This window comes from Monodon monoceros, unplaced genomic scaffold (genome assembly GCF_005190385.1).
Source record: "Monodon monoceros isolate NGI ecotype Baffin Bay Population unplaced genomic scaffold, NGI_Narwhal_1 Super_Scaffold_16, whole genome shotgun sequence".
Classification (NCBI taxonomy): Eukaryota; Metazoa; Chordata; class Mammalia; order Artiodactyla; family Monodontidae; genus Monodon; species Monodon monoceros.
Window position 1 is genome coordinate 57,494,891 of NW_021703772.1, and position 6,000 is coordinate 57,500,890.

Sequence of the window (6,000 nt, forward strand, 5' to 3'; positions counted from 1 at the left end):
CCTTCATTAGTGAAAAGTCTCTATTACAAAACAAATTAAGCATGCTCTGATCCTAACCTACAGGACCAATGGCATTATGGCAAAGTTTAAGCTGTTAGAGCACTGAAAAACTTATTAAGGGTTAGCGCTGAGATAGCGCTTTGCTATTGATTTTACAATACACAGGTATTATGATTTATGGAGTGCTGGTGTCACTCTAACAAGCTGAAGGACACACAATATCATCTTCAGCATCATTAAAATTCAGAAGCCTCAAGAACTAACTCATCAACCACTGTGCATTGTCACAGACTATGGAGCTGGGCTCCAATTTCAAACATCCTAAGCTTTGAGACAGTTGTCTCTCTCTGCAGAGTTGTCTCATCTCTGCATTCAGAGATGTAAGGCTACCCCTCAAAATGCATTCAGTGCCTTCAATTAATTAGCAGAACCTGTTTTCACAATGAGTTGTCAAATGCATTTTGTTACTAAATCTTGCCTTTTAACATCCAGAAGTATTTTGTGCACATCTACTGCACACCTGCTGAGGAATAAAAAACTATATACCAGGGCAGTATATAATTCAAGCAAGCAAGGCTCTAACTAAACCACGCCTCCAAAATTATTGCCATTATTGTTTAAGATAGATAAAAATCTGGCAGCACTAGCTGTGATAATCAATCAATAGATAGTCAATGAGCACCAATTATGCTCAAGTAGTAGTAATAAGAGCTAATAATTATTGAGCCTTTACTATGTTCCAGAATTATTCTAAGTTCTTTCATTTGTATTAGTACATTTATCCTCACAAAACCCTTTGAGATGGCAACTACTTTTTATCTTGATCTACTGATAAAAATATAGAGGCCCAGAGAAGTTAAGTAACTTTGCTCAGAGAAGTTAAGTACACAGCTACCAAGTGGGAGAGCCAAAATTCAGTGAGACAGTCTGACATCCAGGCGTTATCCTGGGCCAATTCCTATATCTAATAATCACTTCTATTAGCAAAGCAGCATTCTTTCAACTAATTTCAATATCTGTAATTTGAGGATGTTTCAAAGTTGAATCTAATCATGTGAAGACCTAAAACTGATCACTAGTTTTCTCAAAAACCTTCCTTCAGGGTGCTACTAGGACACCCTTCAGTTCTCTTTTCTCTGAATTATATACTCAGTGAGTATGATATTCCTTCAGAGGCCCCATTTTCTGTGCCTTTAATCATTTGTAATACTTCCATTTGTTTATGTCTTTTTGCTTTGCATAGAATGATAACCTAATTCTTATTTCACACCGTTTTCCAACCCCACCTCCATCCCAAACTAAATACTATGTTAAATTTTATAAGAGCATCTGTGGTATTTACAATCATTGTTGGCTTAAACCAGTTGAATTACACACTTATAACTTGGCCTGATATCCATGTTTCTCCATAAGAGTGTTTACCAGAGAATGGACATTGGTAAGTGCTATGTCTATCATGTGCCTCAAGCTAAAGAATCTGGGACTGGTGTAGCAAAAGAATCTTCTTCCAAAGCTCTCTCACCTTTTAAGAGGCCCCAAAGCATGACCCTCAGACAGTGTTATAACTTTATTATTGATTCATGTTCAACTTTATAGCCCCAGATCTTTTCCTGTCCAATGTGCATAGTGAATTATTTTCTAGATTTCATTTGAGATTTCTTTTCCCGTGTACATTACATACATTATATTCCTATTAAGAGTTGTCCCAGTTATTACTAGCCATTTTTACAACTTGAAAGGTTATTAGATTTCAAATTCTGTTTGTCACTTCGTCTCACCATCTTGGTGCCATTCCATTATATAAGTCCCCAAGAATTTCAGAGATATTGCAGATCAATAGCTGGCACCTAAGGAATACCATCTGCCTAGATAATATCGAGTTAGAAAAATCTTCACCTTTGTTTTTTATCCACCCAGGTAAGTTACCTCTGCTTCTGAATGTAACCTGTTAATTCCAAGAAGTCTTGGTGGTTCTGATTGTCTTCTGATCATACTGGTCCTTTAACTCAAGGTGCCCTTCTGTCCACTCTCCACCTATAAAATCACAAGTCACTGTTAGTAACTGAGCCCAAGTGTCATCTCTTCTGGGAAGCTTTCTGTGGTTCCTGAAGTTAGAATTAATCTCTCTATTCTCATTTGTTTCCCTGTGTTATTAGCAACTTAATTTTAACTGAATTAAAAGAAGAATCACTGAAAGGAAGTTATATATGAAATCAGTTTTGCCCAAGTATGGTTTTGCTGCATTTATTCCCGGGAGCTTAGAATCTTCTGTAATATTCATCTCTAATATCTTAGTCGTATTTTCAGATCTTGCAGTACTGTTTTATGAACTTGAGCTCTTTGGTCTTCATTTAATCAAGGTGTTCCTTGGTAGCATTTATCTTTCTCACATTAGCAATGAAATAGAGTTTTCTGTGTCCTTAGAGTTATTTCCTTTAAAATATTCAGCTCTTCTGAACTCCTTTGTCTCGTGGGATATGCCTAACTGGGTCCTTTAGTCTTACTTTGATCCACAAGATCCTTAAGAGCTGGTAGGGACCTCAGCTATAAGCTAATACAATGTCTTATTTTATAGAAATTAATCTATTAATTGAAATTAAGTTTAATTAATAGAAATTACAGTATATTAGTTTTAGGAAATTAATCTGGGGAAGACTAAAGTGACTAACTCCTAATTCATCCAGCTAGTTAGGGTGACATAAATGAATTACAATCAGTGTCCTGTTTCCAAACCTGAAAAGGAGCAGGTTGGCTATAGCTAAATGTGAAAAAGTGAAATAAACCACAGTGGTGCTGTCACATGGGGTTTTATTGAATCAGCCTTTACACAGCTATGTGCTTCTTTCCCATGGGGTCATTTTTGACAATCCCCTAACCTTCCTGACTCTGATTCCTGTAATAATAATATTCTGTATTTACCTGGGTTTCTTTCCACCCTTTCACAACCTTGAACTCTAAATTCAATTTGCCTTCACCAAGGCTATCTTTACCCTTTATAACTTCACCTATCTTCCCTTCTCTGAAAGAATAAGCCAACACATCTCTTACAGTTTACTCCATTTCTATACTAATTTGTCATTCCATGATTAGCCTCCAAGTCTTTGCACATGAAATTATCTTCTCCCCAACACTGGCCATCACAATCCTAAACTTCATCCACAACTCATCTCAAAGACCAACACATTTTTGACCACATACAACCCCCTCCCTCAGAATTAATTGTTTAATCCTCTTTCCCACTACCTTACTTTTGCCTTAATGCTAGCTCCTTCCTCAGTCTGTTTTTCTATTAGGATTTCTTTTTTATTTATCATTTACTAGACTGCACTCCCTAAAGAGAGATACTTTCCTTTAGACACTGAGTGATTTCACAAAGCAAAACCTAAATAAACGTTTGTTGAATGAGTAAATGAATGATGAAGGCATTTTTAATGCCTGTTGCCTTCTACACAAATAGATCTAAACCCAAAACTGCAGAAATAATTTGTTAGTAAGGGGTTTTTGGTTTTTTTTACTGTTTTTGTGTGTTTTCACATATTCAACAACACATATTCAGCCAGTAGGTAGTCGGCTATTTTAAAAATCTCTGTCATTATGGTAGTCTTCAAAATATACCCTTAAATTTCAATTTCTTGAATTAAAAGACTGAATTTTAATTAATTTTTGACCTATAAAATTTGTGCATAATTAATGTATAAAACTTTGAGTTTGGAACTAAGTCTACACTAGTGAAACCATCACCACAATCTATGCCATAAACATATCCACACCTGTAGAAGTTTCTTCCCACCTTATTATATTTATGTTTAAAGATGAGAAGCATTAACATAAGATTTACACTCTTAGCGAAGTGTTAAGTATACAGTACATTAACTATAGCCACTATGCTGTACAGTAAATTTCTAGGACTTCTTCATCTTGTATAAACAGAACTTTGTACTCCTTGTCTAATATCTCCCCATATATCCCCACCCCGGCCCTTGGAAACACCCATTCTACTTTCTGCTTCTATGAGTTTCATTATTTTAGATTCCTCGTAAAAGTGATATTTGTCCCCCTGTGTCTGGCTTATTTCACTTAGTATAAATAGTTTTTAAAAACTAATTTTTCACAGAATGGATGGCACGAAGGAATTCCATGATTCATAAAAAGAAAACATGTTATGACATGCTTTATATATCATGAAGCTATATTGCTATTTCTAAACATGACCTAAATTTTACATTCAATTATGGTAAATTGTAATTGACCTTTCTGGATTTTCTTACCCTAATTATCTATAATAAAGGGAGGGAAAGACAAATTTAAACACCTACAATCGCATTAATATAAATAACTTTATAAAACATTATTATGAACCAATTTCAGTGTTGAGATTTATTCAACCCTGAGATTCATTCCCAAAATGTTCAAGTGAGAAAAGAGGAATTCACTCACTGTTTTGGATGTTTCATATAAACAAAGACACATATTTAAATATTTGGAAACACCACTGTAACTGCCTGGATATTCTTTCCTCCATTTGAGGAACAGTCAGATTATGTCTGCACTGTTAGGTTAAAGGTGTTCTCACACCAAACCTAGACATGTCTTTGCTTCTCCTCATTAGTTATAACTTGTGACGTCACCCTTTCACTCCTTGAATAAGTCCAGCATCAGCCCCAGCCCATATAAGTCTGTTCTGACCCTGTGCCTGTGCCTGCATGTACAGCATACTGTAAATAATCATAATGGAGTGGTTGTAAACAGTTCTGTGGTACACTGGAGACCCCTATTGGTGAAACTCAGGCAGTGACTGCCTAGCCCAATGCCCCAACCAACAGAAACAGAGCCGGCTTCTATTCAGCTCCTTTGGGTTCCAGTAGAACTGAAAGCAATGCCATGGACAATTTTTGCATACTGATTAATCCATTTGTGAAAACAAATGTGTGTGTGTTTACTGAACTTTGTGTTTGTATGAAGACATCACGAAATAAGAAGGCAGTACAAATGACAAGAAAAGACTATGTGACCTCCTGCAATTTTCGGGCAATTCATTTTCAGTAGATAACAGACAACGGATAAATGCAGCATTGCTGTTATACAGGTACATATTGATCAAATATGGCAAAGCATCCGCAAAGTCCCAATCTCTTTGAGAGTTAGATAGTAACTTATACACTGCATATGCCCAACTTTAAAAACAACATTGTATTGCCTTTAAATATTGCTGAGATAAGAATTTAAGAAATAACTAGGCTTTTGCAGAGCCCTTAAGAGGTACATTGCTTAATTAAAATTAAAAAGGTACTAGTTTAGAACCTCTGAATGCTTAAAGTAAAATTTTTATTTCAAATCATAAAGGACAAATTAATTTATAATGAAAAAATGATTACCTCTCAAACATCTAGACTAATTCTTCAGTGTGTATATTGAAATTAGCTTAAAATGTGAAACAGCTAGAGTTTCTATTATGCCAAATGCACCATAATCTTCATTCATTTGGGATTGGGGATTGTCTGAGAATGTTAGTTCATAAATGTTGTCTGATGTTTTTCCTCTTTATTTTTTACATCTACATTTAAGATAAGTTTTAAAAAGAATAATGGCAATATGGATATGATAGCTATTTATTTCAAATATCTGCTTTAAAACCATTAAAAACTTGTACCCTATCCACACTGCTCTAAAAAAGCAAAACCCATCACTTACCAGATGAAAAATGTCTTTGTGCTGAGACTTGAAATATCCATATCCCTTAACTGGCGTATTAACATAATACATCTTTTTAAACAAAAATACTGCCTGCTACAGGGAAAAAAACTTCAAAAACATTTACAGACACATTCAGTTCTTGATTCACCTCTGTTATTGGTTTTGTTAACATTTTCATACTTGTTACTTCTCCATGATTTTTCTTTGTAAACTAAATTTCTCCCTCCTTTCCCCTCCTCTTCTTCTCCCCCTGCCCAGTACACACACACACACACACACACACACACACACACACACACACACACA